This window comes from Balaenoptera physalus (assembly GCF_965194825.1).
Source record: "Balaenoptera physalus genome assembly, chromosome: 15".
Classification (NCBI taxonomy): Eukaryota; Metazoa; Chordata; class Mammalia; order Artiodactyla; family Balaenopteridae; genus Balaenoptera; species Balaenoptera physalus.
In genome coordinates, this window is record NC_138894.1 from 38,601,500 (window position 1) to 38,613,890 (window position 12,391).

At 43.1% G+C, this 12,391-nt stretch overlaps 1 long non-coding RNA gene across 3 annotated transcripts in view; it reads right to left on the reverse strand.

Annotated features, from left to right (window-relative positions):
* Window positions 1–290: 290 nt before the first annotated feature.
* Window positions 291–12,391, reverse strand: part of LOC309643394 — a 51,447-nt gene continuing 39,346 nt past the window's right edge. For all 3 annotated transcript variants that reach the window (XR_014253705.1, XR_014253706.1, XR_014253707.1), the window contains exons 4-5: window positions 6,480–6,693; window positions 291–6,145 (exon numbers count right to left, since the gene is read on the reverse strand). This is a non-coding gene — a long non-coding RNA (uncharacterized lncRNA). The remainder of the gene's footprint in view (window positions 6,146–6,479; window positions 6,694–12,391) is intronic.

The window sequence follows — 12,391 nt, forward strand, 5'->3', positions numbered from 1 at the left end:
GGACTTATGGACTCTGCATGCCCTGGACAATTATTTTAAACTTAATAAATGGTTTTCAGTAAAAAAAAAAAAAATTACTAGAAGAAAACATGAGTGAATTCATTTATAATCTTGTAATGAATACATTTCTAAGCATGACACCAAACCCAGAAGTCAAATGGAAAATGATTGATCCATTTGCATAGAAATCAGCAGTTTTTATATTAAAATACCACATACAGGTAATAACAGTATTATAGTTATGTTTTTTTTTTTTTTTTTTTAATTTAGTGAGAGATTTTTGAATGAAATTGAGACGGGCTAAAGTCTTTTTTTTTTTAATTATTATTTATTTATTTGTTTATTTTTTGGCTGTGTTGGGTCTTCGTTTCTGTGCGAGGGCTTCCTCTAGTTGCGGCAAGTGGGGGCCACTCTTCATCGCGGTGCGCGGGCCTCTCACTGTCGCGGCCTCTCCCGTTGCGGAGCACAGGCTCCAGACGCGCAGGCTCAGTAATTGTGGCTCACGGGCCCAGCCGCTCTGCGGCATGTGGGATCTTCCCAGACCAGGGCTCGAACCCGTGTCCCCTGCATTGGCAGGCAGATTCTCAACCACTGCGCCACCCGGGAAGCCCCTATAGTTATGTTTTTAAAAGATTTTTTTGTCTTTAGAAACATGTACTGAAACACGTGTGGATGAAATGATATGATGTCTGGGATTTGCTTCAAAATAACTTGGGATGGGAGTGAAATTTGGTAATGAGTCCATGGGATACTCTTCTCTCTAATTTTTTTAAGTTTGATTTTTTCATGACAAAAAATTAAACAATAAATAGCAAGAAAAATGTATGTACAACGTAAAAAGATAAACTGGGAACAAATATTTGCAGCATAAAACATTAAAAGGGCTTGGGACTTCCCTGGCAGTGCAGTGGTTAAGACTCCATGATCCCAATGCAGGGGACATGGGTTTGAGCCCTGGCCCGAGAAGATCCCACATGCCGCTGAGCAGCTAAGCCCGTGCACCACAACTACTGAGCCTACGCCCTAGAGCCCGTGCTCCACAACGAGAGAAGCCACCCCAATGAGAAGCCTGTGCACCACAAAGAAGAGTAGCCCCTACTCGCCACAACTAGAGAAAGCCTGCGTGCAGCAGCACAGACCCAACGTGCCCAAAAATAAAATATAAATAAATTAAAAAAAAAAAAAGTATGGCATTTATTCCCAAGCAAGAAGAACAGGTAGCTTGTGCTCAAAAGACCCAAACTCCCACGTGGCTTTCGGGGAAGGGTTTTTAAAGACAGTGTGAGGGAGAGGGTCACAGGTTTGCGTGATAAGCCCGTGCATATTTCTCTGATTTGTTGACAGTGAGATAACAGGGTGCTGTTTCGGGAATCTCAATTATCAACCTTCTGTGTCCAACTGGTCTGGGGTCTACGTGCTAATGGTCAGCATGCGGTTAACTTCCTCCACCTGGTGGGGGTTTTAGTATCTGCAAAACAACTCAAGGATATGGCTCAGGATATTATCTATAGCCCTTGAGGAAGAACTAAAGGTTCTTGACTTTGTTTTATGGCTAAACTATTATTATTTTGTCTTGCTTGACTACTTTCCTTTGTTTCTGCATTTTCTCACTTCTCTGATTAAATTTGTTCTTTGGAATGAGGGGAGGGCCTAGGAGGTTAAAACTTTTCTACAAATAAGAGGCAGGGGACACAGGGGTCTGTCCCCGAGAAAGCCTTGCATGATCCTGCTCATTTTCAGGTTGATCTCTAAGATACATTATTACGAAATCAAGGCAGTAGAGTTTCACAGAGTGTGTATTGTATGCCCCATATGTATACATTTTAAGAAATGTGTGTGTTGCATGCACGTGTGATGTTTATTATAATTTTTATATGACCATAACACATTTTTCTAGGGTTATAAATAAATTGTTAATAGTGGGGAAAGGAGTAGTGATGTTGGTGGTGAAAGTGAGATTTAATTTTAAACCTTTTTGTAGTGCTTGGATTCCCCTCCCCCCATTTGCATGTATTCATTTTAATTTTTTCTAAGTTTAAAGGAAATGGAAGCTTTTGCACTCAAAGGCTGTGAACCCTGTCATATGGTTTACAAGATATAGTTGCATTTGTATGTAGGAGCTAACCATTCTTTTTTTGTCATTTTTCCCTTGCTGCTTTCAATAATTTTTCTTTGTCTTTAATTTTTGCCAGTTTGATCACTATGTGTCTCGGCGTGTTTCTCCTTGGGTTTATCCTGTATGGGACTCTCTGCACTTCCTGGACTTGGGTGGCTATTTCCTTTCCCATGTTAGGAAAGTTTTCGACTATAATCTCTTCAAATATTTTCTTGGGTCCTTTCTCTCTCTCTTCTCCTTCTGGGACCCCTATAATGCAAATGTTATTGCGTTTAATGTTGTCCCAGAGGTCTCTTAGGCTGTCTTCATTTCTTTTCATTCTTTTTTCTTTATTCTTTTCTGCAGCAGTGAATTCCATCATTCTGTCTTCCAGGTCACTTATCCGTTCTTCTGCCTCAGTTATTCTGCTATTGATTCCTTCTAGTGTAGAAGGAATCATTTCATTTCATTTCAGTTATTTTATTGTTCATCTCTGTTTGTTTGTTCTTTAATTCTTCTAGGTCTTTGTTAAACATGTCTTGCATCTTCTTGATCTTTGCCTCCATCCTTTTTCTGAGGTCCTGGATCATCTTCACTATCGTTATTCTGAATTCTTTTTCTGGAAGGCTGCCTATCTCCACTTCATTTAGTTGTTTTTCTGGGGTTTTATCTTGTTCCTTCATCTGGTACATAGCCCTCTGCCTTTTCATCTTGTCTATCTTTCTGTGAATGTGGTTTTTGTTCCACAGGTTGCAGGATTGTAGTTCTTCTTGCTTCTGCTGTCTGCCCTCTGGTGGATGAGGCTATCTAAGAGGCTTGTGCAAGTTTCCTGATGGGAGGGACTGGTGGTGGGTAGAGTTGGATGTTACTCTGGTGGGCAGAGCTCAGTAAAACTTTAATCCGCTTGACTTCTGATGGGTGGGGCTGGGTTCCCTCCCTGTTGGTTGTTTGGCCTGAGGCAACCCAACACTGGAGCCTACCTGGGCTCTTTGGTGGGGCTAATGGCAGACTCTGGGAGGGCTCATGCCAAGGAGTACTTCCCAGAACTTCTGCTGCCAGTGTCCTTGTCCCCACGGTGAGACAGAACCACCCCTCGCCCCTGCAGGAGACCCTCCAACACTAGCAGGTAGGTCTGGTTCAGTCTCTTATGGGGTCACTGCTCCTTCCCCTGAGTCCCGATGTGCACACTACTTTGTGTGTGCCCTCCAAGAGTGGAGTCTCTGTTTCCCCCAGTCCTGTCGAAGTCCTGCAATCAAATCCCACTAGACTTCAAAGTCTGATTCTCTAGGAATTCCTCCTCCCGTTGCCGGACCCCCAGGTTGGGAAGCCTGACGTGAGGCTCAGAACCTTCACTCCAGTGGGTGGACTTCTGTGGTATAAGTGTTCTCCAGTCTGTGAGTCACCCATCCAGCAGTTATGGGATTTGATTTTATTGTGATTGTGCCCCTCGTAGCGTCTCATTGTGGCTTCTCCTTTGTCTTTGGATGTGGGGTATCTTTTTTGGTGAGTTCCAGTGTCTTCCTGTCGATGATTGTCCAGCAGCTAATTGTGATTCCGGTGTTCTTGCAAGAGGGAGTGAGAGCATGTCCTACTCTGCCATCTTGGTTCCTAATCTGCTAACCATCCTTTTTAATAGGTAAAATTTCAAACATTAAACCTTCTTTTTGCCTTTCTACACCTTTCTTCCATTCCTCCTTCTCTCCTTCCATTCCCCCTAGGTGTTCCCTTCCCTGTCTAAGCCCAAAACCACTGAGCATGTGGCTGTTACACAGGTGTTGGGATGTCTTTGGAAGTGCTGCCTCATACTTTTTCACAGCTCTCCTTGCACCTGGTACACTCACAGCATGAACTGAAAACTCAATACCTATTTGAAAACAAAAATTTTCTTGGGCACGATTGATACTCTTGCTTTGAAAGTCGCAAAGCTGTAGTGCTGAATCCTTCATTTCCAGCACGTCAATCATGCACTTCTTTTCACTCAGGACCCCTCACTTTTTAGGGATATCACGTCCACTGCAAGTGCCAAGCCCAAACCTCTCACTATGTGGGCATCCTCTAACTTTTCACAGGTGGTTTTCCATGTCTTTATAAAGGATCCTTTCACTTCCTTCTCAGGGTGGGCCAAGTAGAGAGAAGAGCCCTGGACCCTTGAGCCAATAGAACGAAGTTTAGACCCAGCTTGGCCACCAACTCTAGACCCAATGTCCTCGTCTACAAAATGCAGATGAACTCTAGAAACCCTCCCACCCCCGATCCCCGCGTTCTCACTTCTGGTGCTAGGGCTCTGCAAAGAGCATCACGCCCTCCTCTTCCCTCACCATGTATATCTTAGTTATCCCCTGCCCAGAATCTTTCCTTAAATTTACTAGCTTTTTAAGATATTAGCGTAGGGCTTCCCTGGTGGTGCAGTGGTTGAGAATCTGCCTGTCAATGCAGGGGACATGGGTTCGAGCCCTGGTCTGGGAAGATCCCACATGCCGCGGAGCAACTAGGCCCGTGAGCCACAACTACTGAGCCTGTGCATCTGGAGCTTGTGCTCCGCAACAAGAGAGGCCGCGATAGTGAGAGGCCCACGCACCGCGATGAAGAGTGGCCCCCACTCACCACAACTAGAGAAAGCCCTTGCACAGAAACGAAGACCCAACACAGCCAAAATAAATAAATGAATGAATGAATGAATAAATTAAAAAAGAAAAAAAGATATTAGCGTAGTATATTTTCCAGGCTTTGTTTAGCTTTTTCCCGTTTTCTCTCCTTATCCTCTTATTTTCTTCTGAAGGATAATGACTCCTTCACTCAATAATTCAAATCATAAATATCAATCTAGTTTGATTGCGTCTAGGTAGACACCTCTTCTTCTCCCTCTTAAATGAAATCACAACTCAAAACCACCCCCTTGTAGAGCATTTGTAGTTTATATCACAGCCTTGAGAAGCAAGGGATAAAGCTTGATAGGGCAGAAAGCATGTGAGTCTTAGAGGAACAAGGACCAGAATCAACTCCTAGCACCACTACTTCTTCTCTTAACCTGCCTGACCCTCAGTTTCTTCATCTGTATTACAGAGGCAATCATAGTTCACTCTTGCCCACCTCCCAGTCCCCCTGCCCCACCTGGTCAGAGCTGCCAACTCAGTCTGTCCTCAGGATCCGTCATCTCTATAGGTGACACCCCCGGTGCCCAGGCCTTCCAGGAGTCCTTCTCTGCTGCCGTCGTTCCCCACTCACTGCCCTCATGGCTTGCCTCACTCAGCCCATCCTCCTCAGGGAACCGGAGCCCCCTGTGTAGAAAGAGTGGGAAGAGGCAGGTGGAAGGAGGCCACAGAGGAGACAGATGGGTGGAGAGGGCTGAAGGGCAGTTCTCCAGCTCCAAAAAAATTCAGTGTGAACAGACTCCTTGTGTAGTCACTGTTCCCCCAAATGGACATTTAGAATTATCTCAGAGGTAGGACTGCTTTTTGTTTGGAGATGAATCTTAACAGGGTGAGATGACTCATGCTTTCATTCCATTGTTTGGGAGGCCAACAGCCTCCTGAAAGCAGATACCAGCTCTGCCTGCAATGGTTTCTCCTTCACTCGGTTGCTTCCATCTAATCACCGAGACCTTGCAGGTGTTGTTTTCTTTCACACTCATGGTGCGCTGTTCTGTGTTGTTTGCTACAACGCTTCCCACAACTTTCTTTTTCTCCCCCATCTCCGAAAATAGCAAATGACATTGCTGACCCGGATTTTCCACCTGAGTCTGTTTTTCATTTTGAGAGAGCTCAGCATGGGTGCTGAGTGTTGCCTCAGCACCAACTAAATACTGGTATTTAACTCTAGGACAGAGTCAGAGGTTATCCATTTCTGCTCTGCAGCTGCAAATCTGTCTTTATTCTTGGCATAAGAAGAAAGAATGTTGCTGGTGATGGAAGAACTACATATGGGAATAGCTTGGACGTGCCTGGATTTCTGCACAAAATATGTTCCTGAAACTTAATGTGTACGTAGATTTATCTTAGAGCAAAGTCAAGCTTACCCAAAATGACTGGTAAACACGGTTTCCGGGCTTCCCTGGTGGCGCAGTGGTTGAGAATCTGCCTGCCAATGCAGGGGACACGGGTTCGAGCCCTGGTCTGGGAAGATCCCACATGCCGCGGAGCAACTAGGCCCGTGAGCCACAACTACTGAGCCTGCGCGTCTGGAGCCTGTGCTCCGCAACAAGAGAGGCCACTATAGTGAGAGGCCCGCGCACCGTGATGAAGAGTGGCCCCCACTTGCTACAACTAGAGAAAGCCCTAGCACAGAAACGAAGACCCAACATAACAATCAATCAATCAATCAATAAATAAATCTTTAAAAAAAATAAAAAAAAACAAAAAAACAACAACACGGTTTCCATGATAACAAGTATCTTAAGAGAAGACCTACCCTTTATATGACACATGTGTAACTTGGTTTCTGCAGGCCACACCACCCAGGGCATTCAAATGGGGCCATAGGACCAGTGATAACTCTCTGGCAGGACCAGCTTCACGGGTGGGCAACCTATGTAGCTGCCCGGGCTCCACCCTCCGGAAGGTCCTGTGCTTGTAACGTGTTGCTGTCGCCATCATGAAATCCTGAAATTTTAAAACAAAGGGTCTACATTTTAATTTTGCCCTGGGCCCTGAAAATTATGTAGCCAACCTTGTTCCCTCACTCTTGGTCCATCTACTTTTGTTCTCCATTGCTACAGCCTCTGGTTAAATCCAACCCCAGTGATGTCCAGGAGCCCCCTGGGGGTGGGTTTCACAGAGGTTGATGAAGCCATCTGGTCACCTACTTTGTGCCCACTTCATTTCCTTCATCTCCTGCACTCACAGGCACTGTGGCCAGGATTTGTGGCAGGCCTCGGGGAGCTACAGGCAGGGTTCCGTGTCCTCTGGACTCCCTAGAGGGCTGCGTGTTCCGGCAGAAGTGTTCTCCACTCTCTTGGTAAATATATTTTACCTCTCGCCCCAAAGCCCATCTGCTTGCGCCCCAAATGCCTCACACAGCTTAATGAGAAAATGCCCCTCCAAGGTCTGCTTGCGGCCCCCTCCCTTGTCTCAGCCCCTAGACAGCAACCTCGGTCAATGCCTCTCCTCCAAACCTTCCCTTTTCCCCTTCCAGCCACCTTCCTCCCCCCTAGAGCTTCCCCATCCACCCTTTGGTTCCTGTTTTCCTTGGAAGCCGTCACTAAACATGGATGAGCACTTTTCAAAGAACCACTGCATTTACCAACTCTCTGTGTGTTTTTCAGAACACCTTTTCTGGCATATGTTAATAAATGCAACAAAACAGAGGGAGGTTCACTTATCATATGAATTGGGAAACACTGCATATTAGATGTTTTTCTCGGACATTTAACTCATCACTGTTAAGTAAGTTGAAAGTTCAGGGAAGAAACTATTTAACTTAACACAGTGTTTACCAAATTGAATTGGGCATTCAACGCTTACTGCAAACACACACACACACACAATTAAGTTAGCATTCTGCAGACAGTATACTTGGGGGATGCTCACTAAGAGTATAATAAAATTAATTTATGTAAATTCATTCTTAGCATAATTTAATCTTTCTTTGAGGACTCATAAGGTACTGGTATTTATCATTTGATCTCTGGACAAATGGAAATTAAAGACACTCTGAATCACACTTAAAACACACTAAAAGGACATTTAGCCTTATATAGAGCTAGGTACATAGATAGCACAGACTTGCTGCATTACTGAATTTAAAGAAACTCTTTGGGCCTCAGTTTCTTGTAGGGGTTGGGTAGTTGGTCTCTAAGATCACTTAATAAATGTTGAGTCTTGTATGCCAGGCACTGAGATGTGCAGAAAAGGCTCCTCCTCCAAGAGAACTCACAGTTCAGTAGAAAACAAGCAAGAAACAAATAACGATACTACAACATGATATTGTTACAAGAGATATATACTTAGTGCTATGGGACACTGAGTTGGGTCTTAAAGTGTGAGCAGGGGTTTGTTAGGATGAGAACATACGGGGAAAGGGACTTCCAAGCTAAGTGTACAGCACATGTAAATGCATGGAGGCCTAAAGCACTAAAACTTTTAGAGACACTCTAGGTCTAAACTCCTTGACTTTAGAAAGTTTTAATAAATTTTCATAAATTCCATAATGCAAATCATCATGCCCAAAATCAGAATTTGATATGTTAAGTCTCCTTACAGTGGAATATTCTGAGCTTTCCAGAATTCAGGTAATATTCTGAGGTTTTCTTAAGAAAGATATATTACTGGATAGTAACTAATCCCACACCCCTTCAAAGTCTGCATATGCCAGGAAGCCCAGCAACAGTGGCCAAATAGCTCTGGTCCTGCTAGCGGTTCCCATTCTGCAGACTTTTGTCCTTCCCGAGTGACATCTGGACGGCTCACGAGGGTCAGTCCAGAGCCTCATGTCCCAGGCTTTTTCCACTTGTGCTCCACAGCTCTCTGGGTTTCAACAGCAGCTTCTAGGGTTCTGTGGCTCGTTCCAACGAAATAGTGTGTGGGTGTGTGTGCGTGCCCGTGCACGTGTGTGTGTAAAATTACTGAGGCTTCTCATATTTGACCTTTGAGCCTATAATTTTGAATCTGGTTCCTTTTTCTCTTCTGTCTCCAGAGGAAACTCCCACCTTCATCCTGTAGTGGGGCATCTGTTTTTCAGTGCAAAGACTGCACCAGGAAGATGATGGTGCAGATCGTGGTTCTCCTGGGTAGAGTATTTGTAAAATTCGTATTTCTGTTAACTGCATAAGAAATATTAAAAGGGGGCTTCCCTGGTGGCACAGTGGTTAAGAATCCACCTGCCAATGCAGGGGACACGGGTTCGAGCCTGGTCTGGGAAGATCCCACATGCCGCAGAGCAAATAAGCCCGTGTGCCACAACTACTGAGCCTGCGCTCCAGAGCCTGCAAGCCACAACTACTGAGCCCACGTGCCACAACTACTGAAGCCCGCGCGCTTAGAGCCCGTGCTCCGCAACAAGAGAAGCCACTGCAATGAGAAGCCTGCGCACCGCAACAAAGAGTAGCCCCCGCTCGCCGCAACTAGAGAAAGCCCATGCTCAGCAACGAAGACCCAATGCAGCCAAATATAAATAAAATAAACTTAAAAAAATATTAAAAGGAAGATTAAAATATAAAGCACATCATGATAATGCTGTCAGAAAAATCTATTAGAAAAACTGCTACCACAGCCTCCGTTCCTAGCATTCATGTGTACCTATGACTTATCATTATTCTTATTTATCAGTTATTTCAGGGTGTTTCTTCCCAGCAAGGTCCCAGGATACATTTTGATTATGTTTCTTTGTTTGCTTTATAAACAATACTAAACCACTATCAACTAAAATATGGTGCTTAATAAAGCAACCAGTGATGCCCTGATATACGTGCATTTGAAGTCAAGGCCTCATGTTACTTAGGAGAGGTGACTCATTAGGTGGGTTTTTGCAGGAGTTATTTATTTATTTATTTATTTATAAATTTATTTATTTATTTATTTATGGCTGTGTTGGGTCTTCATTTCTGTGCGAGGGCCTTCTCTAGTTGTGGCAAGCGGGGGCCACTCTTCATCGCGGTGCGCGGGCCTCTCACTGTCGCGGCCTCTCCTGTTGCGGAGCACAGGCTCCAGACGCGCAGGCTCAGCAATCGTGGCTCACGGGCCCAGCCGCTCCGCGGCATGTGGGATCCCCCCAGACCAGGGCTCGAACCCGTGTCCCCTGCATTGGCAGGCAGACTCTCAACCACTGCACCACCAGGGAAGCCCGCAGCAGGAGTTATTTTTAAATGAACTCCTCAGCATGCATTGTCACCTAAAAAAAAAGAAGGGTTTTTAGAGGATGGACAAAAAAAGGGGCTAATTTAGATGCCTGAGAAAATAGCTTGAAAAATATAGGCCATTTGCTCAGGCTAGAAAGGGCGCCCCAGGGGTAAGGATATAGGAACTGGACAAACAGAGCAGAGCCACTAAATAGGAGAGAGAGACGAATTGAGGGAAAATTTTGAGAGGTGCCTAAATTTTATCTTGGTTGACCATGCTAAATGTTATAATGCTTTAAATTTTTATTGTGATTAGATGTGTCTAACATCCAAGTAACAGTATGTTCAATCCACACAACAGAGTACTACACAGCTGTAAAAACCAATGAGTACTATATGGAACAATCCTGCAAATATAGGGTTAGAGAAAACAAAGTAAGGTAGGAAAAGTGTCTATGCAACACTACTGTTTTATCTAAGAAGGGAGATTAAATACACAAAAATATTTGCTTTTCTTTTTTAAATGGAAGAATAAACCATAAAACTTTGTTTTTTAAAAAAGATTATCTCAGGGCTTCCCTGGTGGTCCAGTGGTTAAGAATCTGCCTTCCAATGCAGGGGACACGGGTTCGATCCTTGGTCGGGGAACTAGGATCCCACATGCTGCGGGGCAACTAAGCCCGTGCACTGCAACTACTGAGCCCGTGAGCCACAACTAGAGAGACTGTGTGCCACAACTAAGTCCTGATGCAGCCAAAAAAAAAAAAAAAAGATTATCTCTCTTGCGGGGGAGGGGTCAGGTGGAGGGGACTGGAGAAGAAGCCACCATCATATGAATATGTCTGGTTTGAGGACTTGACTTCAGAAGCTGGTAAACATTTTACATAATTTCATTTAAAAATATTTTTCATAAATTTTTTAAAAACTAAAATAAAAAAATCAAAATGAAACAAATGAACTAAAATGTACTTGGAGAAGTAGCAACACAAAGGAACTATTTCAAGTGACTAATTTGATTTTCATTGTTATTATATACCTTAAAAATAACTACACAGCAATCTTAAATGGATTTCAGTAATCATATTATGGGTGGAAGTGTTAGAACAGTTTTTCTAAGACAGCTGCACGTTTATTGTAAAATAAAACAAATAAATAATTGTGTTGATGTCTTTGAGGATTGGGATTTTTGAAAAGAGAGAGAGAAAATACAAACGTAACATTGGTGAAGTTAGGAAACATCCTGGGACTTCCCCGGTGGTCTAGTGGTTAAGACTCCGTCTTGTTTGAAAATGTCATATAAACTCATGACAGATCTTCTCTTAAAGAAGAAGAGTATTTCCTAACTTTCTACTGAAATGGCCCAGAAACCATGATCAACCCTGTAGCCTGACAACCCTAGAGCCCAGAGTATTGTCTCTAAATCTCATTGCCCATTAAAAGGAATCAGGGCCACTGGAGTAATGGCTGATTCCAGATCTGAGGCCAAAAATTCATGAGCTGAGACCGGATGATTCCAGATCTGAGGCCAAAAATTCATGAGCTGAGACCGGTATATAATGAATCCTGTTATACTAGAAATCAAGAAAATTACTAGGATCATGTTTAAAAGACTCAGAAGCCAACCTGAATAAACTCCCACTGGCCAAATATGGCACAAATGAATATTAATAATAATAATAATGGCAATAGATTGAAATACATAAAAAACCATGAGTTCATAATGATACTTAAAACAAAACAAAATGAAACACTCACTGGCCAGCTTTGGCAGATGCTAGGGAACCAATTCATTATTTTGAAAATTCGTGAATAGTCAGGCATTTACCTTACATTTCCTGTATAATCTGTACTTCAGGGTACAAATAATTGATGAGAGGTACTTCTTTAGAGAAGTACTCCAGCTAATAAATGAGGAAAGAATGATAGTATATCACCATTTGCAACTTCTAATTAATTAACGGACCTAGACACTTATCAGTGGCTGCTGACACAGCAGAAAGAGAGCCAGACATTCTTTGCTTCCTAATGAGAAATATACAATACCTCCCATGAAGTATTCTGCCCCCCAAAATCAAACATAGATCTGATCACAGGAAATATAGGGGACAGAGGAACATGTTAAAAACATCCTAATAATATAGTCGGAAAAATCCAGTCTGAGAAATTCTACAAGACAGATGACTCAGCACCTTCAGCAAATAAATTGCCAGGGAGAAAAAACAATGAAAAGGTAAACCTATAGATTAAAAGAAACTTAAGAAACACATCAACCAATTGCAATGGGTGGACCTTAGATTGATCCTGATTTGAGCAAATTCAAATTAAAAAATGTATGAGACAGATGGGAAAGTTTAAACATTGACTGGATATTAGATGATATTAGGGAATCAATATTAATTTCTTAAGTGTGATGAAAGTATTGTGGGTATATTTTCAAAGAATACTTGTATTTTAGAGATACATGCGGAAGTCTTTATAGATGCAGTGATATGAAGTCATGAATTTGTTTCACAATGATCTAGGGT